Here is a 27,507-nt window from a genome sequence, read left to right as displayed (position 1 = left end):
ACCTACATTACTAATAATGTGTATTATGTGTGCATCAGCAAATATATCTCATGTCATGAAATATCGGGGGCATTTTTTTTTTATATCGCCCAAGAATCCTCAAATGCTTTTTTTAAAAAAAATAAATCCTAAAGTGAGCTAAATCACAATAGAACCTTAAATTATAATTATGAGATTGAAATAAATAAGGAAAATAAAGTATCTACCCATTTTGCAATTCCCATGAAGTGTGAAGAGTGCACATGTGTAGATTTAGCACGTGCCTCTGAAAACAAAATGCATCACAAGTACAGGTCCCATGTTTTCCTTTATAAGTATTATTTTGTATGAAGATGGTATGTGCCTGATTCTACATATGCAAGAGCCTTTCACGTGCCTGTGTCTTTTTTGTATTTGAGTATTGTTGTGGGTGAGGAAGTGTTTCCCATGGGAAGGCATTCCCTTTCTCCTGGTTTTACTAATTAAATGAATAATCTCAAAAACTTTTTTATAAATTCAACCTTGATCCAAAATATCGTGCTGCTCTAGGAGCCCAAGCAACTAAATATTAACTTTTTGAAATGCAGGCTCAGCTGTTGGGTTGCAGAGGGGAAGACTCACACTCTACATCTAGGTGGAGAAGTATATGTACTGTTTCTATATGCATAGTGTCCTAAGTAGGAGGCAATTTAGTAGGGATTATAAATGCAAACTGCAGCAAAGCACAGAATGTGCATACAAAATAAACACATTACAAATTCAAAGACTAGGCCACAATATGGCTGGCTATGCTCCTTCCATGTGCTGGGTAATCTTGGGGAAATGGGCATTCTAATGGGTCATGTTCCACATCCAATTTTCCAAAATTCACTGGAAAAATCTGTGTTAGATTCAACACAAAATCATCTGAAGTTGTCAGGATCTGTAACTCTATACAGTACTCAAATGCTCAGAAGTATGGAGCAGTTTCTTATTGCCCAATTCAGGCTCCAGAGTTCATCTGAGCCAATAAAAGTTACTCTTTTTTTCTTTGTTTAATCCCCATGGCTTCAAATACAGCTACTCTGACTTAACTGCCTTGCATGCAATCTTGATTTCTGGAAGGCTGACCATTCCTGGTTCAATGCTGATAGGAGCCCACAGTATGCCAGATTCTTTTAAGTAGAAAAGAAGGAAATCCCAAGGAAGAAAAGGACTTGCGCCAGAAACAGCATAATATAAAATGACAAAGGTAAATGGATACAGGATGCCAAATACAAGAGTTCGTTTTTAAAAAGGAAACTTTTTCTTTTAAAGCATGTTAACAAAATAACATAAATAATGAGAAACAACCGTCTTCCCAGCAAATATACCATGGCTCAAAGCTTTTCATCTCTGGAACAAATGCTTTTATATACTCCAGTAAACCATGAATTATATAGTAATTTAACTCCAAGCACATTCATAATTTCCCATTAGGGGGCAAGGAGAGTTTCTTCCCCTTCCTTTTTAATGGGGAAGTAGAGGAAAGGACAGGTCATACTAAGGGTATGACAACTTGCATCCTTTCCCTTCACTCATCAGGCCAACAGACACACTCTTGTACTGAGTGAGTTGTATCACTTGGGAGAGACCAATCGTAGAAACACCAACATAAATTAGATACAAACATCTTCTCAACTTCCCTATATCTGACCATCAAGTCCAATATGTGTATTTTTATCAAGCATTTCATATAAATGAAACTATGGGAGTTTGAAAAGATTTTATGTGGTTCTGGCAACAAAATAAAACATTTGGTGATAACTTGCAATGATTAGTCCAGGAATTTGTCCAACATACATTGCGCGTGTTATTAATTTTCAAATATATTAAAAGTATTTTGAAACCTGTTTTGGTCATGCAGCTGTTAATATGCATTAATAAAATGTGAGGATGATCAGAGTAACACATCAGGTACTGATGATTCTCTTATGTGACCTTCAGTGTTAAGCAAGCTGAGCACCCGCAGCTTATATAAATTGTTCACACATAATGTAACACTTCTGTTACATGTTGACAGACTAGCTTGGAAGTTATAAAAATAGACTAGTAGAAAATACGGTGGAGAAAGAATGCAGGCCTAACTAAGCAGGCCTGAAAAGAATCAGAAAGCAGGACTCAAAAACTTATATGTAATCCCTAAGACATACTAGCAGCTGACAGCTATCAAACAGCCAGAAGAGAATCTATTTATCTATATACATTCATAAAAAGCACATGTGGTATACACTACAAACGACATATCACTACAATGAATCAAAACAACTTTGAAAAGTAGTTGGGTTGGTTTTTTTTTTAATAAAAAACACACTGTCAGGGCTACCCTAGGTCCCAGCTCACAAAGGACCAACGCTGCTTCGTTGTTAAGTATAAAAGCCTTTATTGAAGTTCAGTTTCACTTCCAGAGCCGCAGCGCGCAGCCCCACGTCTAAAGTGTCAGACCACTGATGCTCCGTCTGAGTCTCCTCCCCCTTGACACCAATTTAAGAGTCTAGCCTTGCTCCACCTTCTCCGCTGCTCCTTCCTCCTCTGGGTCCGCCTGCCCGCCGGGGTTCCGCCCTTTCTAGCCTCTTCTCCCGCTGATTCCCCTGAGCCTTCTCCCTCCCTCCGGCGGGCTTTAGGAGCTGGTTCCCCATCCGGGTCTCCTGCTGTTCCGCGCGCCTGCACATTTGAACTTGGCGCGCGCGCCCAGCCAGCAACTTTCCTCCTGACCGTTCCACTGCTGCTGTCACTGCTTCCCCCATCGGGGGGGCTAGCTGCAACTGACCTCCCCTCCGTTGGAGGCGTGGTCAGCCCTGACTCCCTCTCTGGAGGAGACACTGCTCCTGACACATGTGACTCCTCCCCCCCACTACGCTCTGGTGGGGAAACTGGTCCTGATCCTCCACTGCTGCTTTGGGGTTCCCCTCTGGCTCCTTGTTTCTGGTGCGTCCCCCCTGGGACCCCCCTTGCCCTGACCATCGGCGCCCCCTTCTGGGAATCTTCTGATTCGCTGGAGAAGCTCATGGAATCTCTCGGGCCACTGTCATACTCCCCTACGCTGCCCTCGGATTCTTCCCCTTCGCTCTCCCAATCCTCTCTCCCCAGTGCTCCTGCTCCTGATTCCCTGACATCCATCCCCCCCTCGAAGCCCCCCCTTCCCCCCTCCCCCTCTTCGGGTGTGGGTTCCGGGTGCTCCAGTCCAGTGGGTGTGAGTGCGGGATACCATTCTTCCCCCCTGGTGTGTAGCCGGTCCACTGGATCCGGCCCAACCGCAACGGGCTCGTCGACGTCGATTTCCTCTGCTTCCATCTCTCTGCTGATGTGCTCGAATCCAGGATCCTCCCCCAACACGTCCATGTCCTCCCCTCCCCCGGGTACCTCTGGTGAGACAGCTTGCAAAGGTCCCCGCAGCAGCTCCCTGCGCCACCCCACCTCCGGTTGAGTGTCCCACCAATAGGAGCGGTCTGTGGCAAACCCCGAGAGAGACCCCTCCGAGGAGCTAGTGTCTGGCGTCGTCTCTTCAGCTGATGAAAAACCCTGGAACGTACTGGCTGACAGTGTGGGCGTGAAGAGCCAGTCGTCGAAATACTCTGCCGGCATAGGTCTGTGTGGGAAGAGTGCATGGAACTCGTCTTTAAGATAGTGCTCCTCCACGGCATAGCACGGTACCCACCTGTTGGCACTGGCTGGGGTACCTTCCCTGGCGAGGAGGTATTCCACCCCCTCTTCCCCCCACCTCGAGTCCAAAATCTCCGTGACCTCGTTGAGTGGCGTCGCCCTCCGTGACCCCTCCCTCTTCGGAGATTCACTAAGTGTGTCTGGCGCGTTCCCTGTCGCCTGAAACCTGTGGGGTTCCCTGTAGGGTGTGAGCACTGACCTATGAAAGACTGGGTGCATTCTGGAGCCCTCCGGGAGTGTCAACCGGAAGGCCACTGGATTGATTTGCGCCGCGACCTGGTAAGGTCCCAGCTGCTTGTGCTTGAGCTTCCTCTTAGCTAGCGTCCTGGCCGGCACTGCCTGGGCTGCTAACCAGACCCAGTCCCCCACCTGGATGTCCTCCCCGACCCTCCTGTGCTTGTCTGCCTGCATTTTGTAGGCGTGTTTCGCCAGTTCCAATTGCCTGCGGAGTTGCTCGTGGACCTCCTGTAACTCTGCTGCTAAGTGCTCTGCTCCCCTTGGCTCCCCCTCCCCCTTCGTCTCTAACCCTGGGAAAGTTCTGGGATGCCGCCCATTATTGGCGAAGAACGGTGTCACTCCCGTAGACCCGTGCTTCGTGTTGTTGTAGGCAAACTCGGCCAGCGGTAGGTAGTCCACCCAGGTCGAGGGTTGTTGATTGGCGTAGCATCGCAGGTACTGCTGCATGATGGCGTTGACCCTCTCCGCTTGTCCGTTGGTCTGCGGGTGTCGTGCCGACGCTAAGTTGATCTTGACGTTCAGGATGCCCAGCAGCTTCTGCCAGAAGCTCGAGACGAATTGGCGACCCCGGTCGGACAGGATGGACCGCGGCAAGCCGTGAGCTTTGAACACGTGGTCTATGAACAGCTTGGCGGTCTGTTCCGCTGTGGCCACCTTCGCGCACGGAATAAAGTGTGCCATCTTGGTGAACATGTCTACGACCACGAGCACCGCTGTTTTGCCTCGCGAGCTGGGCAGATCTGTGACAAAGTCCAGGGCCACTCTCTCCCACGGTTCGAGCGGCGTCTGTAGGGGTTCTAGTAGACCCGCCGGCTTCCTGTGTACTGGCTTGGCCCTTTGGCAGGTGTCACACCTGGAGACGTAATCCGCGACTTCTCCCCTCACCTTGGGCCACCAAAAGTCTCTGGTTACTAATTCCGCCGTTTTGTCCTTGCCGAAGTGCCCAGCGCTGGGCGCGTCGTGTAGCTGCTGCAAGACTTTCGCGCGGAGGTCGTCTCCGGGCACGTAGAGAGCCCCTTTGCGGATGAGCAGTCCGTCTCGTATCTGGAACTCGTCGTCCTTCGCTGTGCCTCTTCGCACCTCCTCCATCTTGGATTGTGCGAACGAATCCGTCTGCAGCGCTCGACGCACCGCGTCCAGGTCCACGGCAGCTGAAGCGCACGCCCACGCTTTCGGTGCGAAAATGTGCTTGGCCGCCACCGGCGCCGCTTCCTCGAGATACTGCGGCTTCCTGGATAGTGCATCCGCCATGACGTTGTTGTCTCCCGGGATGTATTCTATCCGGAAATCGAAATCCGCAAAGAACTCCGCCCAGCGGATGTGTCTCTGGTTCAGGAACCGCGCCGTGCGCCAGTACTCCAGGTTCTTATGGTCCGTGCGGACTTGCACTGTGTATCTGGCTCCAACGAGGAAGTGCCGCCACGCCCTGAAAGCTGCATGAATGGCCAGCAACTCCCTGTCCCAGATGGTGTAGTTCTGTTCCGCCTTGCTGAGTTTCCTGGAGTAGAATGCGCACGGCCTCCATTCCCCTTGCGGATCTTGCTGCAACAGGACGGCCCCCACTGCTCTGTCTGAGGCGTCCGTCTCAACCCTCATTGGTCTGCTGGGGTTTACATGTAGCAGCTGTTCTTCGGACGCGAAGAGACGCTTGAGTCTCCGAAAGGACTGCTCCGCCTGGTCCGTCCAGGTGAACTTCTTCTTCTTGGAGCTGAGGGTGTCCGTGATGGCCGCCGTCTCCTTCGCGAACCCTTTGATGAACTTGCGATAAAAGTTGGCGAAGCCGACGAACCTCTGGACCTCCTTCCGATTGCGCGGGCTCTTCCAGTCCAACACCGCGCGGACCTTGGCGCTGTCCATGGCGAGTCCCTTGTCGGACAGCTTGTAGCCCAGAAAATCCACCTCCGTCATGTCGAACTGGCACTTCTCTAATTTGGCGTAAAGTCTGTGCTCCCGTAGCCTCTGCAGGACCTCCTTGACGTCCCTCTCGTGAGCCTCCTGCGATTCCGAGAAGATCAGGATATCGTCCAGGAAGCAGACGCACTTCTTGTAGAGGAGTCCCGCTAACACGTGATGCATGAAAGCTTGGAAGGTATGGGAGCCATTTTGCAGACCAAAAGGCATTACGCGATATTCATAGGTGCCTAAAGGTGTAAACATGGCTGTCTTCCACTCATCGCCCTCCCGCATGCGTATAAGGTTGTACGCCCCTCGTAGATCCAACTTGGTGAAGATCCGTCCCTTCCTCACCGTCGCGAGCAGGTCGTCGATCTTGGGCATGGGGAATGCTGCGGGCTTTGTTTTGGAATTTATGGTCCTAAAATCAACTATGAGTCTCCGTTGGGGCGTGTCCTTCTTCTTCACGAAAAACACGGGACTGCCCCCCACTGCTTTAGATTCTTGGATGAACCCCCGCTTCAAGTTGTGATCTATGAACTCCCTGAGTTCTTGCAGTTCATCTTCAGACATGGAATACAGTTTCCCAGTCGGCAGCGTCGCTCCCGGCAGGAGGTCAATCTTGCAGTCGTAAGGCCTGTGGGGAGGCAGCTTATCCGCTTCCCTCTCGCAGAAGACCTCCAAAAACTCCTTGTACTTGTTGGGTACCGCTTGCACCATGCCTAGGTGTAGCTGCGGTTCATCCTCTTGCCCCTCCTCCTCCTGGCGGGTCTGGATGCAGTGTTCTGCGCAGTAGGAGGAACAGAAGGTCAACTGCCGCTGGTACCATGCCAATGCCGGGCTGTGCCTATCCAGCCAACTCATACCCAACACTATGGGCGTGTCCGACAGGTGGGTGACGTTGAAGCTGATGACTTCGCGGTGGTTTCCAATTTGCATCACCATCGGTGGTGTTTGCTGTACCACCTCTCCTCCCAGTAGCTTCCTGCCATCGACCGTGACGACGTTTAGGGGCATCGTGGCTGGCATGAGTGCTATGCGATGTTGCTTGATAAAGTCCACTCCAATAAAGTCTGCGTTGCTCCCAGAGTCAATGGTTATTGGTACTTGCATGGTGTGCCCATTGGGCAACTGGAGCGATGCGGTGAGTTGCACCACTGGTTTGGGTGGGAGGGGGTCTGTGGGCTGTAAAATCTCTGGGGACTGCTTCACTGACTTGCCTGGTTGGGCCCCAGTGGCTCTGTTTCCAACCAGGCTTCTTCTTCCCCCTGCAGCTGTTTCAGCTGCTGACTTGTTCCCTTTACTGTTGCTGAGGCTGCAGTGTGCTTCTGGAGCCTCTGGGGACACTCTTTGGCCATGTGCTGTGCACTGTCGCAGATGTAACACTTCCTGGTCCCTCTAGGAGCCTTCCCCTTGACTGCTCCCGGTGTTTGGGCTCTGCTGGCAGTCTGAGCCCTTGCACCACCAATCTCCATCGGCTCTTCTCCCCTTCCCAAAGGAGGCATGGACAGCGCCCGCCCCGCCTCTCTGGGAAAGAAAGGGGTTGTCCTGGCTCTCTGTAGTCATCTTTGCCTATCTTCGTGAGCTCGCAAAACACCAAGTCTTGCCCCTCGCTGCACCAACTCACGCTGCGAGGTTTTTATGAGGGACGGAGCATACTGTCAGGGCTACCCTAGGTCCCAGCTCACAAAGGACCAACGCTGCTTCGTTGTTAAGTATAAAAGCCTTTATTGAAGTTCAGTTTCACTTCCAGAGCCGCAGCGCGCAGCCCCACGTCTAAAGTGTCAGACCACTGATGCTCCGTCTGAGTCTCCTCCCCCTTGACACCAATTTAAGAGTCTAGCCTTGCTCCACCTTCTCCGCTGCTCCTTCCTCCTCTGGGTCCGCCTGCCCGCCGGGGTTCCGCCCTTTCTAGCCTCTTCTCCCGCTGATTCCCCTGAGCCTTCTCCCTCCCTCCGGCGGGCTTTAGGAGCTGGTTCCCCATCCGGGTCTCCTGCTGTTCCGCGCGCCTGCACATTTGAACTTGGCGCGCGCGCCCAGCCAGCAACTTTCCTCCTGACCGTTCCACTGCTGCTGTCACTGCTTCCCCCATCGGGGGGGCTAGCTGCAACTGACCTCCCCTCCGTTGGAGGCGTGGTCAGCCCTGACTCCCTCTCTGGAGGAGACACTGCTCCTGACACATGTGACTCCTCCCCCCCACTACGCTCTGGTGGGGAAACTGGTCCTGATCCTCCACTGCTGCTTTGGGGTTCCCCTCTGGCTCCTTGTTTCTGGTGCGTCCCCCCTGGGACCCCCCTTGCCCTGACCATCGGCGCCCCCTTCTGGGAATCTTCTGATTCGCTGGAGAAGCTCATGGAATCTCTCGGGCCACTGTCATACTCCCCTACGCTGCCCTCGGATTCTTCCCCTTCGCTCTCCCAATCCTCTCTCCCCAGTGCTCCTGCTCCTGATTCCCTGACACACACATTCCAAAATAATATAGTTTTTAAAAGAAAGCAGGAAGGACATCTGTACCTCTTGTGGCAATGAGTTCCACAGGGCACGACCTGCCACACTAAAGGCTCAGTCCCTGATAAAGGCAGACTGAACTTCAGGTGGGTGGGGGAACCATCAAAAGGATGTCTCACTGGCTGAGGTGGAGCACAGGGAATCAAGTGGTTCTTACATCACATTAGGCCCAAGTTATTTTAAGGTTTTGTGATTTAACACAAGAACCTTGAATCTAGCTTGGTAGCAAACTCGCAGCCACCATGGCTTTCTCAGCAAAGAAGTAGCATGTTCATCAGCTCAGAAGCTTTATCTAATATTCATAGCACAAGACATATATTTGGGGAGCTGTTCTGGGCAGCACTTGAACAGCCGACTGCATGAGCCAACAATGGCTTCCTTTGCCAGCCAGAAATATGACTGGGAAATGGATTCCAATTTACGAGTCAACTGGCCTTCCTGCATCAATTGTAATCTTTCATGGGGAAAAAAACATGTTCTTTCTGAAGAGAGATGCTATAGTGAATTTGCTTATGTATTTAAACTGTTTACTGTAGTCAAAGGCAATCCAATTGTCCCCTGGGGAAACACTTTCATTTGCCAATGCAGGAAATCATGGACATGGGCCATTTGGCAATTGCTGTTGTAAAAAAATATAAAGGGGGAAGCTCAGGAATCACAGCCTGTGTGTGAGGGTGTATGTATGAGTGTGAGAGAGAAGTATTTGTGCCAATGAGGTGTTTTCAAAGTGCTCTTTCTTAGTCACCCATCCATCTTCATAACATACTCGAAACACCATTCTAATGAAACAATTGTCATTGTTTTGGTTGCTCATTTACTATTTCTGCTTTTGTTTTTTAAACACCGCTTTACAAATTGCTGGGAGAGATTTACTTGGAAGACTAGAATATATATTCTTCTAGATCATCTGGATTTTTGATGCAGCATCAGGAAGCAATTATTTTTTAATAGTGTAGTGAAGCTGGAGTCTTCAGATTAAATCATTTCCCATAACTTTTCAAAGAGAATAGTTGCTTGTCATGTCGCAAGTGCTCAGTCAGAACAGCTGTTGCTTCCACCAAGCAAAGCCCTATGAAATATCTGTCACCAAATGAATGCCATTACCTAATGGCATGAGTATTACAAGCAAAGGATCACCTCACACAAAGCAGTGAAGAAGACTTTTGTATTGATTTGTCAGCCAGCGACAACAGGCTATAGGGCAAGGGTGTGCATCCCCCTAGGCTAAATTTGACATTGATATTGAAATTGCCCTACAAAAAAAGAATCCAACCCAGTGACGTTCTGATTGATGAAATAAGGCCAGATGATGCCCAGATGGTTTGTAGATTGACATTGGCCGCCTGTACACATCCAAATCACTTCCGTGTGCCTCTGCTGAAAATTTGTGCTGGGCTAATCAGAGTCTGAATTTTGAGATATGTGAAAGTACAGTAAGTGAAAAATACCTTCTCAGTCAGCACACAACTTTCTGAAAAGAAGAGCGTGACAGCAATAATGTGACATCAATAATGGTTAGCTGGCTTACTAATAACAGAATCAGCCCCTACGTTACAAACTGAATGATCTCTGCTGTTGCACTTCCAACAGCTATTTTTAAATTTTTATTGCAAGCCCCCTTGGATGGGCATTACCAAGAGAAGTGACCTGGAAATGTTTTAAATAAAAATAAAAGTAACCTTTCTAGGGGAACCCCCCAATGGCGTAAAGGTAAAGGGACCCCTGACCATTAGGTCCAGTCATGGCCGACTCTGGGGTTGCGGTGCTCATCTCGCTTTATTGGCCGAGGGAGCCGGCGTACAGCTTCCGGGTCATGTGGCCAGCATGACTAAGCCGCTTCTGGCAAGCCAGAGCAGCACACAGAAACGCCATTTACCTTCCCGCCAGAGCGGTACCTATTTATCTACTTGTACTTTGACGTGCTTTCGAACTGCTAGGTTGGCAGGAGTAGGGACCGAGCAACGGGAGCTCACCCCGTTGCGGGGATTCGAACCGCCGACCTTCCTATCGGCAAGTCCTAGGCTCTGTGGTTTAACCCACAGCACCACCCGCGTCCCTGGAAATGTTTTAAATAAAAATAAAAGTAAGCTTTCTAGGGGAACCCCCCAACGGCATAGCATTCAATTATTACAGAGAGGAAGTCAGCAATCTCTCTTTTCAGGCTCACTTTCAAGACTGCCTAGCTATTGTTCGCTTTCATACACACAGACAGACACCTGGCTGATGTCACCTCCAGACAGGGGAGGGCAAGGCAAGAAAGAGATGCCCCTTTGTGCTAACTGACCAGAAGGATCTCTAGCTATTTACTTTCTGTAGGAACCCATTTCCCTGGCTTATAATACAAAGTGGGTACTTAACTGACCAAGCAAGGGTATTTATGTCACAAAGAAACAGCCCCCTTTTCCTGCAGAATCCCATATTTACAGCTGTAAAATCAAAAGGCAGGAGGAGACTCCAAAAACCCATTTAGTCCAACCCCAATCTCATTGCAATGCATAGGAGAAGCTCCAGTTTTAAACTGCTGCTATTTTATATTTAGGACACTTATTTATTGGCAATCATTTTTCTAAAGTGATAATTATACACAGCATTTTACCCGATATGTATAAATGGTTCACTGTGAAAAATCTTACATGTAAATTAATGAGAGTTCCATTTCATGGTCTAGATTTGCATTAGTCCATCAGTTTATAATTTTCCCATCCCTGTATATAAAAACCCTTCAAAACCAATGCATGAAATCTCAGAGTATGCTGGCACTAGTGAACTGTTATGTGACAGCTCCTACAATCAGCATAGCCTCTAAATGAGTAATATTCATTGCGCCTAGCTGCTAATGTCATGGTGATGGCACATGACATTACATTATGATGCAAATACAGAGTGATCCAAATAGCTCATAATATATCAAACAAATAATGTATGTAAAAATGATCCCGGTAACACATGATATAAATAAATTTGTTATGACTGAAATGATATACAATTTAAATGTCACATCCATTCCTCAAAAATTGAGGCTAGAAGACGGCGACCTTTCGCATGGTGCCCTAATCATCCCTAGGCACATTGTATCTTTATGAATTTATTCCTACATTTCATCAGAGTACATAGCCCAAGCAAAGGAAGCAAGTGACCCATGATCTAAATTTCTTTTTTTTTTAAATAACATTATAAAAATATGGCAATATCAATATTTTATTGCAAGGGTAACCCAAATGCAACTTACTCTGAAAACCCATTCAACTCTATGAAGTCCCTCTTGCAAATCAGTTTGGAATCTTTATCTTTACAAATGTCATTTACTAACATGATGGGTAAGTTCTAATCAAAGGAGACCAGACAACAAAAAATACTGGGTGAAAATGAAAGCTTCATTCATAGGTTAGTGTGCTTTTTTAAAAAACATAGTGCATGTTTACTGCTGACATCTGTATAGAGAAACCAAGTAGGGAAACATAGACACCAAATAACAATGAAGTTCTGGAAATGTTGCGAGGATGAAAGGTGCCGATGGTGTTGCAGTCTTGCTAATTATTGTCTCAGATGGAATGCTCCCTAGATTACTATAGTGGTACCTCAGGTTACATATGCTTCAGGTTACATACACTTCAGGTTACAGACTCCGCTAACCTAGAAATAGTACCTCGGGTTAAGAACTTTGCTTCAGGATGAGAACAGAAATTGTGCTCCGGCGGTGCGGCAGCAGCAGGAGGCCCCGTTAGCTAAAGTGGTGCTTCAGGTTAAGAACAGTTTCAGGTTAAGAATGGACCTTTGGAACAAATTAAGTACTTACCGTATTTTTCGCTCTATAGGACGCACTGGATGATAGGACGCACCAAGTTTGGGGGACAGGAAAACAAGGAAAAAAATATTTTGAAACCCAGAAGCCAGAACAGCAAGAGGGATCTGGCTTTTGGGATACCGTGTGGCTGTTCTGGCTTCTGGGATAACCGCGCCAACTCTCTTCAGGGCAGCAGGATGAAGGCTCCACCTGCCCGAAGAGGCTGCACGCAGCTAAGGCAGAAGCTAGGGCAGACACGTTGCTGAAGGGGTGCTGCACAGTTTTTCCTCTGCGCAGCGCCTCTCCTGCGAAGGAGAGGCACAGCGCAGAGAGGGAGAACTGCGCAGTGCCCCTTCAAACGAAGCTAGAGAAGGAAAAAAGGAAAAGGAGACCCTTCTGTTCCTCCTCCAGCTTCGCAGGACAGGCGCGTGGCTGAAGGAGGACAGGCGGGCGCAGTTCCCCCACCTCCCGCAGAAGCCTGCAGAAGCCACGCGCTCTTTAAAGGGGCTGCGCGGCTTCTACTGAATTTTCTAGGAGGTGGGGGGATTCCCCCACCTCCCGCAAAAGCCCACAGAAGCCCCGTGCTCTTTAAAGGGTGCGTGACTCCTGTGGGCTTTTCTACGAGGTGGGAGAAGGGACTGATGCGGCCAGTCAGTCCCTTCTCCCTCCTGGGGAAAAGCCCGCAAGAGCCGCACGGAGCTCTTGGGGGCTTTTCTCGCCTGCCTCCCCCCTGCATTCGCTCCATAGGACGCACACACATTTTCCCTTGCTTTTTAGGAGGGAAAAAGTGCGTCCTATAGAGCGAAAAATACGATAACCCGAGGTACCACTGTAGAAGCATATTCTCTTAACAAAGGCATGATGGGAGTGATTTTCCCAGGTACAAAATGCTCCTGGAAAAGCCCATCAAGGGTGAAGCTACAGGCACAAAACTCCTGTGTAAGGAGTGAAAAATAAATAAGTAGATGAAATGGATATATTCCCCAAACTTTAGATGTTTGGTCTTGGCAGCTTTTGAGAAGTAAATTGAACAGTGTGAATTAGAAAAGCTGCACATGTAACTGTCATTTAGAGAATCTGGCGTTTGTTCAGTGTTGTTAACTAGAACTTCTTGAGGGCATGAAAAAGCAATTTCTCGTTGATTTTGTGTGTGTGTGTGTGTGTGTGTGTATGGGAGAGATTCATTCACTTCCATTGTGCCAGGAGGGTATTTTTAGACTGACTCGCAGTTGCTATATTACTGAAATAAGAAGGGTAGGCTTCCACATTTTTAGCTGCTTTTTAAATATAATCTCTTCTTTGGTGTGGCCTTTCAAAATGATCATGGACAATATATGTGCTCTCTTGTCTCTCTCTCCATTATTTAAACCAATCATAAATAGCATCCCTAAGAGCAGGGAAAACCTTCATCCATAACTACTAAGGCCTGGAATTCTTTGGAGACAAAAGACTGGAAACTGCAAAGGAAACAATACTGCTTTTGTTTGCTTTGCTGGTGTGTTAAATCTGTTGCAAATGGAGCATAAAGCTTGTCATATAACCTTGAAATGAACAGCTCTTTGGCTTGTTTTTTTTAAAAGAGCATTAAAGTACATTAGCTTTGTGTTGCCTGCTGACTACACAGCAAGAATAAGCACATACATAAAAACTGAATCATGTAGACCATAGGTTAATTTCATAGAACAGACTCCAGACACAGTTGTCATAGTACCATCATAAGCAGCTGCCTCCTTGTTGGAAAAACTGGTGCACCATTAATACAAAAGCTGCAAATGCTACAGAGGGCAGAGATCCCAACAGGACAGAGGGAAGAAGGTGGTTTTTGAGGTATACCGAGATGAAGCCACTGAGGGTCACAGAATTAAAACTAGAACCAGCAGTTCTGCCCAGAAGGCTGTCAGTGAATGCTGAAGCTTTAGTGCAAGACAGTCCAGACTCTCATACCAAGTGGGCTACAAGAGCACTTCCACACAGAACCCGGGGCAGGGGGCACACACTGAATTACATTTCCATCTTTAGGGAAGTTTTTAATGTGTGGCATTTTAATGTATTTTTAATCTTTGTAGGAAGCCGCCCAGAGTGGCTGGGGAAACCCAGCCAGATGGGCGGGGTACAAATAAATAATGAGTAATAATAATAATAAGAATAATCACATAAATTAAAGTGTTTGCAATATAGTTAATATCAGTGTTTTTCTTTTTTAGCTGTTCCTGAGCATGAACTATATTTTTTGTTCACTTTGGTACAGACAGAACAAAGGCTAGTTGGGGTTGTTTTGAAATACTTACCTTGGTTGGAGCAAATATGAAGGATGGCATAGGACGTAGGTGAAGCATTTACATGTCTTGGTATACATGATCTTAAACCTATGGAATGACGTTAGAAAACATATTTCCAGATATATCACTTTTGGATTTTCTTGACTATAAACAACATGAGCCTGGGTAATATTAGTTATGCCTAACCCCTTTGATTTTAATAGGGACCACTAACTCTGGATAGGATTGGGCTGAAGGAGATTAATAATAATAATGTCCTTTTCCAAGGTAATAAATAATAGTGTCTTTTTCTAAATTTTGTGGATGTTGGATGGTAGAAATTGAATGCTTCTTTTGTGAGACATTTCCTTTTCGGAATGCACATTTTGCATTTTGACTAAACTTGATTGAAAATGCTCTGCATATCGCTAGTTTTATTCTCCCAAGTTGGAAAAATAATAAAGTTTTATTAAAAAGAGATATCTATACAGGATCAGGATGGTGCCTGCAATCTCTCTCTCTTGCCTTGACACACAGATGTGCTGCAGAGTTACTAGACTGGCTGGCTAAGTGAGCATTCTTGGCTTGCGCCCAAACAGGCCCTCCTCCCTTCTTCCCTTTGCCCTATGGATGCAACATCTTCCATCTAAGAAAAACCTTAACGTCTCGCAAGGAAGTGTGAATGTAACAGTGGGAGGTGAGCAGGGTGCATGCTCTCTTCCAGCACAAAGCAGCATGGTTCCCTTATTTAATTAACTTGCACCTGCTGTCTTATTTCCAAGGTCTGTGCCTATTTTGTGCTACAGACCAACTGGCAGGCTGCAAGGTCACATTACAAAAGCATGCCCCAATCAGAGAAATACGGCAAAGCTTGTCTTTCCAGGTCTTGTCATTGTGTTGCTTATAACGTACGTACGTACGTACGTACGTGTGTGTGTGTGTGTGTGTGTGTAAAAGAAATAAGCTGGCAAAATAAGGCACCTTGCGTTCCAAATCCTAAATTCAACTGTTGAATTGCAGTGCGTTAAACGCCTTACCACAATAACTGTTAACGGAAGGCTGAATGTTGATTTTAAAAATACAGTGGTACCTCAGGTTACAGACGCTTCAGGTTACAGACTCCGCTAACCCAGAAATATTACCTCGGGTTAAGAACTTTGCTTCAGGATGAGAACAGAAATCGGGCTCTGGCAGCAGTGGGAGGCCCCATTAGCTGAAGTGGTGCTTCAGGTTAAGAACAGTTCCAGGTTAAGAACAGACCTCCAGAACGAATTAAGTTCTTAACCCGAGGTGCCACTGTAAAATAAAGGTCTTATTAATGTACCATCATCTTCAGGCTGCAATCCCATGCACCAAGAGTAGAAAACATTTGTCCTTCCAAATGTTGCTGAACCACAACTCCCATCATCCCTAGCAAATATGACCAACTGGGGATTCAAGGAAGTGCAATGAGTGCCCATCACAAATTGGCTGCCATAGGGCATGACATAAAGACTGCCACATCTTAAAAAAGGAAGAAAAAAGGCAGACCACAAAATGAAGCAGGCATGACCCTGCCCCTCACCCCAATTACATCTGCTGCCACCCTGTTCACTCACAGAGAAAAGCTCTTTGCATCTCTCCTCTATTCAGAACAGATGGGAGGGTGGGCATCAAATCCTGGCATCCAGTGAAATGTGAGCTTATTGAAGGGAGCTGTTCAGCATAGGAGAGGCTGAGGCAGTGCAAACTCTTCTGTATTGTGGATTTTTAAAGAAAATATTTACAGTGGTACCTCGGGTTACATACGCTTCAGGTTACAGACTCTGCTAACCCAGAAATAGTGCTTCAGGTTAAGAACTTTGCTTCAGGATGAGAACAGAAATCGTGCTCTGGCAGCAGTGGGAGGCCCCATTAGCTGAAGTGGTGCTTCAGGTTAAGAACAGTTTCAGGTTAAGTACGGACCTCTGGAACGAATTAACCCGAGGTACCACTGTAGTGCAATTTTTCACAGGTGCCAGAGGAGGTACTGATGGGCACACTCGCACACAAGGGCACCATGTTGACAACCCTGGATATACAAGGTTCAGAAGAATTTCAGACCACTCCTTAAAGTGCTTGAATTCAACTGCCCTGTTTCAGTTATCATCGGTGTATTATTACATCCAGTTATTTGATCTCTTTCTTCTGGAAACGTATGTGAAAGTACATGACTCTCATATCGCAGCAGCATCAAGTTGCTAATAGTAGCCAATTGCAGAAATCTCTAATTTAGGAAGAGTGAAGTTAGATCCAAACTGCCTTACAATCAAATTATGTTAGCCATTCTTCAAAGTACACGGAGAAAACGAAACATCAGAGGATGTGCTGGGGACAGTTAATGACATTATAAAAATTACTATAAATATCATTTGAAATCACATCAAATACGATATATCAAATGCATTAATGTAGCAGATGCATTTTGTGCCGGGGGAGTAAAGAAAGATAGCCCTATGGATGTGTGATACCATGAAATTACATTTGCATAATAGAAAGTGAATGTTCCCTTCCAGAGTTCAGTAGTAAAGCCTTCATATAGTCAGTAATGAACAATGATGCTTTCAAAGCAGAATCTACAACATCATCCCGTGCATTTCATTGAGAAATAAGTTCCTCTGGGGCAAAGGCCACTTAAATTCCCAAACAAGTGTATTTAAGATTGCAGGCTTTTGTGTTGCACCATTTCCTCATTAGCACTAGATGAACAATTTGCAATAGCAAACTTATTAAACAATATTCCTTTTTACCAGTATCCATGGCGAAAAGCAATTTCCTTACACTTGTGTAAATTGTTGTATGAAGTGATTATGTAGTTGGGGACAGTGGGAGTGGGAATCAGACGCCTAGGACTGATCCCTTGATGCATCTTCATTCTAGATTCAGAATGCATCTTCATTCATATGGGCTCTTTCTATCGGCCCATATGAGACCAGCACGGGTGGCCGGGCCTAGTGAACTTGTAATTCCTTACCCTACAGTTATAATTCGTGGGTTCCCACTTAATTTTATTTTGATTTTAAATGTGATTCGAATTGTATTTTAAACTAATCGTTTGATTTTGTGTTTTTAATGTATTATATATTTGGTGTTAGCCGCCCTGAGCCCAGTCTCGGCCAGGGAGGGCGGGGTATAAATAAAAATATTATTAATATTTATTATTATTATTGTTTCAGAACGTATCTTCATTCTAGATCCATAATGCGTCTTCATTCTGGATTCAGAATGCATCTTCATTCTAGATCCAGAATGCATCTTCATTCTAGATCCAGAATGCATCTTCATTCTGGATTCAGAATGCCTCCATTTGCTATGAAATCTGCTGCTACTTCCATTTCTAATTTTATGTCCAGAGATGCTAGCTACCATGAGAACAACATGATCATGGCTCCCATTGTGTTTCTAGATGCCGTTGGACCTGTTTGTGACAAGGTCCAGGACATGAAACATGACATTCTGAAATTATTTTGTATTATTGAAACATTTGCCTTTGTACATTTGCATATGTAACACAGTGTATTCTTGTAACTTTTTCTGTTGTTGTTTTAGCTTTCTATATATCACTTAGTAATATTTTTATATATTAAATGGTATAGAAATTGTCTAATTACAAATGTGTCCCTTTGTAAATAAATAAACAAAAGATTGAAATCTATCAGTGCTTACTCTGTGTGGTGCATTTATACACCTGGGCGTGTATTCCCTAGGATCCTTTACAAGAGATCTTAGAAACCCCTGTGTGATTGCCTCTTAAAATCAACATAGAATTTGAGGGGTTACTAAAGGAAATCCCACTTGCTCCCCACTCCACCCCTCTCTCTGGAGGGAAACGCGAGTCATTATATTGTAATATTTGCTTATATTGTTGGTGTTTCAAGCAGCAGGAGCACAATAAAGCCATAGTGAAAAGAACATATTGTTTATTTTTGTATCAGGCTTTCCTCATATTGGGCTTAGATTTTTTCCGCCAAAAATTTTGGGGAATATTTGCACTTTTTCAAATGGAAAAGGAGATAAACAATTGAATTATTAATTCAGTTAAGGACCCATTTGGAAGCAGATGAGACGGAAAATTTGATCCATGGTGAACTTGAGAGAGGACTGCACCTCGGCAAACCACAGTCTTTATTTCCATTACTTGCTTAGGACTCCTGGTAGTGAATAACTACATTTTCATCCATTCATTCATTAATAAATAAATAAATCTTTGCATAATCTATGTAGATGTGCACAGAGTTGTCGTGCATGCAGACAAGCAAAGGAATGAATTCACAGGTAGATCTACTAATGCCATTTAGGTAAGTGGTTGTTAAGTTGTGGGTGAACATATCAGACGACACAGCAATTCTTCAAACTGCTCTTGTTTATTCACAGGCCAGAACAGAACAGAACTGAAGGGTTCAGCCAGCCTGCTTATATAGAGCTCCACTAGAACGCAACAGTAACCATTTTCTGTAACTATCCAATCACTGAACGTCACTTTCAATCCCTTATTTGCATATGTGGACCTGAGTGAAAACTATCTACAGTATCCCCCTGCTGGCCCAGGGTGAGAACTTCAGTACATAACAGTGGTGAAACCACAGTTCTAGACAGCCACAGCACAGGCAGAGAAGAATACACGTTTAGAAGTGTTTTCAAAAGTACAGTGGTACCTCAGGTTAAGTACTTAATTCGTTCCGGAGGTCCATTCTTAACCTGAAACACCACTTTAGCTAATGGGGCCTCCTGCTGCTGCTGCGGCGCCGGAGCACGATTTCTGTTCTCATCCTGAAGCAAAGTTCTTAACCTGAGGTACTATGTCTGGGTTAGCGGAGTCTGTAACCTGAAGCGTATGTAACCTGAAGCATATGTAACACGAGGGACCACTGTATTTCACCTACAGCAGACCTATAGCAGACCAAAGCCTCCCTAGCTGCCTTTCCTCTAAACACAGACTTGCCTATCCAGTCAGGAGAATGGATGCAGCAAAAAAAATTATATAAAACCCTGGGATGCAAATGTGTATCTTCTCTCCCTCCCCAATTGTCTAGATGGCAGCCATTATGGACAAGGGACATCCACATTTATTGGAGTACCACATCCGTAAGAATTCCCTGGCTACTCGCCTTGTGTGGAATACACTATGAGAGGTTTCAAAAGAAAGCCTAGATTGCATTCTTCTGATGTGTTAAGACACTAGGTTTGGCATTATTATTTTTAAAAACCCTGTCTTTATTGCAATCTCCTTGTTCACTCTAGTGCTCTACAAAGGTCACCCGCTCCCTAGTCAGCTTGATAATAAGGATCTGTAAATCAATATTTATTTGACGCTGCACTGATTTCCTCTTAGGCATTATGTCCATGCTGTTAATCCATATTGATGTTTTTCCTGCAGTAAAGGCCGGTTTAAAACAGCAGTATGTGCAGACTGAGAGCAGCACAGCTACAAATGCAGCCATAGATAAAAGTGCATTACATGTTTAGCCAGAACTCTGAGGTCAGAGATGAATGAACACGAGACATTTCACTAGAACTCTCCATATTTGTTGGTTGGTAGGTAGGCAGATCACAGTACAGTGGTACCTCAGGTTAAGTACTTAATTCGTTCCGGAGGTCCGCTCTTAACCTGAAACTGTTCTTAACCTGAAGCACCACTTTAGCTAATAGGGCCTCCTGCTGCTGCCACACCGCCAGAGCATGATTTCTGTTCTTATCCTGAAGCAAAGTTCTTAACCTGAAGCACTATTTCTGGGTTAGCGGAGTCTGTAACCTGAAGCGTATGTAACCTGAGGTACCACTGTAGTCTGTTCTTACTTTCCTTCCTGACAGTTCAGTGGGTGCATATGGATTTCTTTATGAGTCAATTACAGACCTGGGGAACTACTCTGGATTTTTAGCGTCTCGGTTTGGGATTCACTAACAGACAAAGACCAAGTATCAGGAGCCAGGATGATTTGTGACCAGTCAGGAGGCTGAAATTCTGCCATCCCTTGGCAGCAATGGAATCCATTATGAAACCTGATGAAGAATATGGTGAGCCACATTGGGATTTGACCACCTGGAAAAGGATCTTTTTATCTATAGCTCCCAGCCATGCAGTGGCAATCCAAGATTTCTTAAAGACAGGCCATTTCCAGACATTGGGTTGAAACAAATATTACGTTCTGATGCTGTGCTCTTACTCTTCCTGCTTCCAGATTGTCTCATGCCCAAGGAAGGTTGCCACTCATCCCTAGAAAAACGTGATTGTCCTTTTTTGAGAGAAAGGTGTCCCTTGTCCTGTTTGGACTTCAAACAGGATGCCTTTTTTCACATATTCGAGCTCCTCCTCCTCAAAACTGCACAGGCAGAGGGTGAGTCTGGTGGGAGGAGGAGCACGAGAGCCTGAGTGGGAAATTTGTGCAGGCAGAGTTGCAAGTCTACTCTATATAACACTATTACTTTTTTAAGGGATTGGTTCGCTGAATCAAAATAAAGAATTACTAAGCTCCTTTGAAAGCAAGTATCCTGCAAACTATCAGAGCTGTGTTGCTACAGTCCATTGCAAAGTGTAGTGTAGTGGATTGTTCTCATTAAGCTGTTTTTCTGTACGTTGAATGAGCGCTTTATTGAAGTGACAGCTGAGTGGCTGTAGTGATGTATTAGATGTAAGGAGAGTGTGACTGTTAAAATATGCAGGGTTACACGTTTAGATTAGTTTTGTGTAATGTGCAAGCACACTGCCTCGCCCCTGCAATTTAGGGGGCTGGGGTCGTGCAACATCAGCACACCATGCGCACATGCTGTAGGGCTTGCGCACATGACTCAAGCAAACCCATGGTGTGCGCACACGGCTGCTGCAGAATTTTGAGGGGGCCCAGCCCCCTCCTTGAATTATTTTTTGGGGGCCCAGATGGCGCCCTTGGTAGTGTGATGATAGATAACAGTATAATCACCAGAATTACTAATATTAGTGTGGTCCCCATTTATGATATATATGAGATTTTCTATATATATCCTGTAATTACATTGCATTTTGATGATTCATATACAATTTACATATGCACATTTATTTTACTTAGGAAGACTGATATATTTATTGTTGCTTGATTATTTAAAACGTGAAACGATTGTTATTATTATTATTATTACCACCGCAATAGTAGTAGTAGTATTTTTTCACACTGAATGTGGAATTTGCATTGTACCTTATTTATTTAATATTAATTTTACTGTGTACGAGTGATATGTAAACCACTTAAGAGATTTCTGTTAAAATGTGAAGCAGGAAACAAGCTAAATAAATATAAATATGCTGGATTACAATGTGTTCTTTATAAAATATTTTCCTTTGATCATAACATATTGAAGAACCAGATCTGAGGGCCTCTTTACAATACCCAGTTATTCTTTATATTATTTGTAATAGTATCTTGGCACAGAGCCCCCTGGACAGAGTTAAAACTTATTTACATAACCACTTGCACAGTGGACAACACAAGTGAAAAAAACGTCTAAAAACTTGGACAAACATCCCCATTTGCTGTCAGGAATCTATGACGCCGCCATCTTGTTAAACATACACCTTTATGCTGTCTTGGCATAAATGTCCTTCCCTGGGTGATCTGACGTAATTTGAGTGTCTAATAATAGGCTTTTGAGGTCAGCAAAGCCATTGGAAAAGGCCCTAACAACCCTGAGACAAAGAATATAAAATTATCAGAGGTTTGCAAGCATAGTTTTCAAAAATGACAGCAGCAGCGTTGGCTCTTATGTTTGGTGTTTGCAACATATAATGTACACTCAAAATATAATGAGAACGTTTATTTATTAGGATAACCAATCCACCAAGCAATTGCTTATGTTCATATGGTGTAATGAGATAACAAGCTTTTCTACAATAAAGGCCCAACAGTGGAGGAGTGAAAAATCTGTGTTCCTGGACAGCAAAAATCTTAGGCCTTACAATTAGATCTTGAAGGAAATTTAGCTCTGAGTTCCACTCAGTTTGATGGGTCTTCAAAGTAAATAGGGCCAGACAGCTTCTTATTCCTCTTTAGTTATGACTGAACAAAAACTACATGCGCTTTTTTGTTCTTCTGTGCGCTTGTGTACATTCGATATTAAAAGAAAACTTATTATGCAAATATAACTGTTCTAAGTGGAATGAAGGATTTTTTTGACAACAATGTCAATGGAGTTCTGTGCATTGCAGACTATATAAATAACCAAGCGTTATCTTCCCACTGAGGCAAGGAGGATATGTATAATCTGGCAATTTTGGAGCCTCATTTTAACAGCTCCTGTTTTAATTAACAAATTTAATTTCAAATTATTAGGTGGCGCAGGAATAAAATAGCACAGCGTGTGCCTCCTTACATATTATTGTTATCAGTGGCACAGCAGGGCTCCAGTCAGCATTAAATATGAACAATGGATAAGTTACAGGAGCCATTCACCGGGCTCAGTCAGCAGGCAAGCATTTTGCTTATACCTGATAGAGGGATGGGGCGGGGGAAGGGAGGGGGAAATCCTTTGCAACCTCTTCAAAGTGCAGAGAAACGTATGAGGTAAACCGCGCTGATTACTAGGCTCAAAAAAGGCTAACATGCAATTTGTGTTCTTTTTATGTAGATTAAATGCATTCACCACAGCTCACAGAGCTTAGATTCTCAGCGGGGATTCAGAGGGGTTGAGTATCAGGCAGCCACAGTCGGGGGCTGAACTGCAGGGCGACAAAATCTACTATTGTGCATTAGAAATAGTCACTTAATCTATCTTAATGGATGAGAAACCCATGGGACAAGCGTGCATTAAAGTCGGCAAGTAAGTTGCGACATTTACGGAAAGCTGTAAATATAGTTTTTGAGATAACACTTTGAAAGGTTATTAATGAGCCTGAAATCCTCTCAACAATCTGTTTAAGCTGTGGCTAACTATGGAATTGTCACTGCCCACTCTCAACACATGTAGATGTGCTGTGTTAAGCGTTTAGGGTAAGGTCATACACACATGAAATAAATAAGGCACGGATGAGGCAGCTTTTCCTCGGGTGAACAGGGAGGAACTACAGCCAATTTGGATGCAATTAAGTATACAAGATGAACTGATCTTAGTTCTCTGCTGATTATTGCAGTGGAAATACAAATAAGTGTATACACCAGTTTTGAACATGTGAGTATTTTGATATGATGACTTATTGAAGCTAATGGCACACTTGGGTAGGATTCAGTGCGCAAATTGAAACACAGCTCTCTTTCAAAGTTCTCACTTGCCCAAAGTCTGAAATGCAGTTTTCTAACAATTGCTTTTGGGAAATGTGTGTATTGTGCAAAAACAGTAAAAATGCACATATTAGCAGGATGTGCGCATAAAAATATACCAGCGAATATGCCACACGAAACACATTGTGTTGGAGGGAAATGCTTGCAAGAGGTGCCTATTGGATAGAACTGGATACAGAAGTGTATGTTAGGATAATTTAACAGTAAAATGCTGCTAAATTTTCATATGGCCATGGACAGACACACACACCTCAAATTGATGTGGAAATGTGGCAAACCGAACTTCATATAGGAAAACAGAGAAACAGAGAGCAGCTAAAATTGCATTGCTTTGGCGGAAATGACTGGCAGAATCCGAGACCAGGGAGAAGAGTCGGTGGAAGAAGACTGGAAGAAATTTAAGGACTATTTACAGAAACACTGCAAAATTAATGAATGTTAAAATGATGCTGGAATGAAACGAAGCGGTTTTAGTAACAATGTTAAAAAGGAGTATGTAAAAATGATTTATTAAATAGATGAAATTATAAGGATACAATATGTCAAGATAAAGAGCTAAGATAAAAACAAAGAGGGAAAGGATTTGCTGAATTAACCATTCAAAATGGAATACAAAAAAGGGAGGTGTGAGGCGGTCAGGGAAACAAGTGAATGAAAAATAAGACATTGAAAGATGGACTTTTTTTACTGTTTTTTCTATTTTCTTTTTTTCCTACTCTGTATTTATTATTTTTTATTGTTTGTATTCTTTTTTTTATTATCTTATTATTTTTGTAAACTCTTTTTTGAAATTTGAATAAAATATCATTAAAAAAATTAAAAAAAATAAAATTGCATTGCTTTATCAGGCATGCCAACCATAGCTTTAGTGAAATCCAGCAAGCCAATGCTTATGCTCTGATGAGATGATAAACTTTTCTGTAAAGGAAAGCTCCAGAGTGGGGGGAGATGCTAAAAATTGGTTCATCATAGGGTGCAGGTGTTAAGTTGTGGGTGAACGTATCAGACGACACAGCGATTCTTCAAACAGCTCTTGTTTATTCACAGGCCAGAACAGAACTGAACTGAAGGGTTCAGCCAGCTTGCTTATACAGAGAGCTCCACTACAATGCAACAGTAACAACTTTCCAATCACTGAACGCCACTTTCAATTCCTTATTTGCATATGTGGACCTGAGTGAAAACTATCTACAGTATCCCCCTGCTGGCCCAGGGTGAGAACTTCAGTACATAACAGCAGGCACAATGTACAGCCTCATCCTTAAACAATTCAGGTTACATGACCAGATACTCTCTGAGAGAAGGATACGGAGAGTGAGCGAGCGTCAAATGAAAATAAAATATGTAAGAAGCAGGGCTGGCCCATCCATGAGGTGGGGTGAAGCAGCTGCCTCAAGCAATGGAAGTCCCTGAGGCAGTGCCCCCATGCAGTGGCGTAGCGTGGGGGGTGCAGGGGGGGCCGGCCGCACCGGGCACAACGTCTGGGGGTTAGGATTAGGGGGCGCAAATCCACGGGTTAGGGGGCGCAAATCCACGGGTTAGGGGGCGCAAATTACTTGCCTTGCCCCGGGTGCTGACAACCCACGCTACGCCACTGCCCCCATGAGTGCTCCATCTGCCCTGCTGCTGCTACCACCGGTGGAGAACCAATGCCAGCACCACTGGCATCTCTGCTGGCGGTGAAGGAGCCCCAGTGGGCAGTGTGGAGGTCTGTGGCACCATTCACATAACAAAAACTACCATAGAAATATCAACAATATTAAAAGTAGGGGGTCCATGGCTTGGCTTTTGAAAAACAGCGGGTCCACAGTACTTCGCTAATTGGGAACCACTGTTCTAGATCCTTAGCCTTGTGTTAAACCCACTGACCTCTGCATACAGTGTCACAGTCAGTACAGCAGGAGGCTCTTAATGTCAGGGTCGTGGGTTTGAGCCCCACATTAGGTAAAAAGATTCCTGCATTGCAGGGAGTTGGGCTAAGTAGGGCCATACTGATTGTGGCCTGAAGCTCTGGTTGCATCTTGGCCAGCTTCCTGTCTCAGAACTACCTAAGTAGGCACAAACTTGACTACTCTCTTACAGCTTGGGTTTAACAGAGAACCTTTCAAGTTGGCCAGTTCTGGGAATGCATTCACCATCTTGCAGTGTAGTATTTGCATTAATAGACAATTATTTTATTTTCAATCATATTTTTACTCATTTGAAAGCTGGGAAAGGGCAACTGTTGATGCCTTATTCTCTGGAAAAGGAGAGGCTCTGGGGGAATTTTGCATGCTCAGAATTCCTGGCATTTGAGAAGCAAATTTTATTGTCCTTTCCCAATTTGTCTGAAGCAGTAATTTGCCCTGTCTTTTCCAGTTCACAGAAGCACTGACGTAAAAAGCCCAGAGTCTTCTGATACAACTGTTTGCTTCTATGGCATTATTTTCTTCCAGAGGAAAGGAGCTGCTGTTTAATTGTGTGAGCTCTGCTCAATTCTTCCCAATGGCAGTGAACTTAGATGCCGGAATGGCTGTGTGCAAAGGCTTAACCCTGTGTATTCCTTTCACACCTTTTCCTGACCCAACAGACATCACTATAATGAAAGTATTTGACAAGCTCAATGTGATCCTACTGCTCTTACCCTGACTAGTTCCATTAAACTTGTGTTGTTACTCTTCTCATTCTTATTTTATTTCAAGAAGCTCTTACACTGCCCTCCTACGTGATCCCTTATGTAGACCAGGTTGAGTCCTGCTAAGTTTTCACAATGAAAAATGTGTCCCCAGATTATTAATAGGGCCTCTTTCCTACTGCCTGAAAAGATAGGGTTTTTGGGGCTGCCCCTTTCTCGGGGGGGACGGACGGATGACAGAAAGGTTATACTGAAAAGCCAAATACTGCAGAGGCAAATGTCCAAGCTGCAAAACTGAATACAGAATTGAAAAGAGAGTGAGAAGGCTTAGTTTAGAAATCCATGATAAAAAGTTAGGGAGAGAAGTCTGGAGGAGAGGGCAGAACATACACTTCTGTCACATTTTTAATTATTACCCAGCATTGTAAATGTCTCTCAGCCCAGCTACTACGCAACTTCTTTATATATAAAAAAGTTGTTTATATTCATTAAGACAAATGATCTAATCCTTAGTCTTCCATTCAGATTAGCAACATTGGGAACGATGGCTTTGCTTTTTGGCATGAGGGAGGGAGGTCTGGTTCTTGGAGATGCATCATATTCTGAACGTTCCTGTTTAAAACTACTTTGGAAAGTATTCAAACAAAGTAATACTTTGAAAAGACAGACTAACCAAATGGGAGTGGACTCCATAGGCATTATTTGGACAGCCTCACTTCAAGGCAAAGTCCAAACAGACATGAAAACATAGCAATATAGTTTTCTGAGGAAGAGGTGGGTTTAGGGAGCAGGGCCAATTCCCCTGCACTGAGCTGAGGGGGTGCTGCAGGGTGCCACAACTATGACATACTGCACGAGGAGAACAGAAGGCAAGGGGGGAGGGGAGGCACCAAATTTTGGCCTTGCACAGAGCATTGTTGAAATTTAAAAGACCAAAGTCTACCCCTGACTGAGGACAGAAAAACAGAACCTTAGAGCAACATGAGGCTTAGTAGGAGCCCAGAGCCTACTCAGTGATCTTTGTTGACCCAGAGGGGGAAAGAATCACCCCAATTCACCTCATTTTTCAGCAGCACAAGAAAGTTGCACACCCCTCCTAATTATGCTTTTACCAAAAGCAAGCAAAGGGATAGTTAAGAAGAACATCATAACAATTGCCCTCAAAGGAGAATTATTTCCAAGTGTTATGAAAACGCTGGCAGCTTTTACAGAGTAGGTTTTCAGTTTCAGCGCCAGTTGGAGCTTCACGCTTCTCTTTGATAGCTTATTTATTTAAGATATTTATTCATA

The 27,507-nt window shown here is 44.7% G+C and overlaps 1 protein-coding gene and 1 long non-coding RNA gene across 3 annotated transcripts in view; one reads left to right on the top strand and one right to left on the bottom strand.

The window, feature by feature from the left end:
* RAI2 (retinoic acid induced 2) overlaps nucleotides 1–27,507 on the bottom strand; it is a 73,180-nt gene that overhangs the window by 37,925 nt on the left and 7,748 nt on the right. Inside the window, exon 3 of one of the 2 annotated variants that reach the window (XM_083612381.1) lies at nucleotides 14,371–14,448. The exons of the other annotated variant lie outside the window; for it this stretch is intronic. The gene's annotated coding sequence lies outside the window, so the exon portion shown is untranslated. The remainder of the gene's footprint in view (nucleotides 1–14,370; nucleotides 14,449–27,507) is intronic. 2 annotated transcript variants of the gene reach the window in all.
* LOC310762034 lies at nucleotides 21,768–26,172 on the top strand. The gene is made up of 3 exons (XR_014547815.1): nucleotides 21,768–22,044; nucleotides 22,954–23,493; nucleotides 25,962–26,172. It is a non-coding gene; the product is annotated as an uncharacterized lncRNA (long non-coding RNA).

This window comes from Podarcis filfolensis, assembly GCF_964270895.1.
Source record: "Podarcis filfolensis genome assembly, chromosome: 4".
In the NCBI taxonomy this organism is placed as follows: domain Eukaryota; kingdom Metazoa; phylum Chordata; class Lepidosauria; order Squamata; family Lacertidae; genus Podarcis; species Podarcis filfolensis.
The sequence above is the reverse complement of the archived record's forward strand: the minus strand, read 5'-3'. Positions and strand labels throughout refer to the sequence as shown.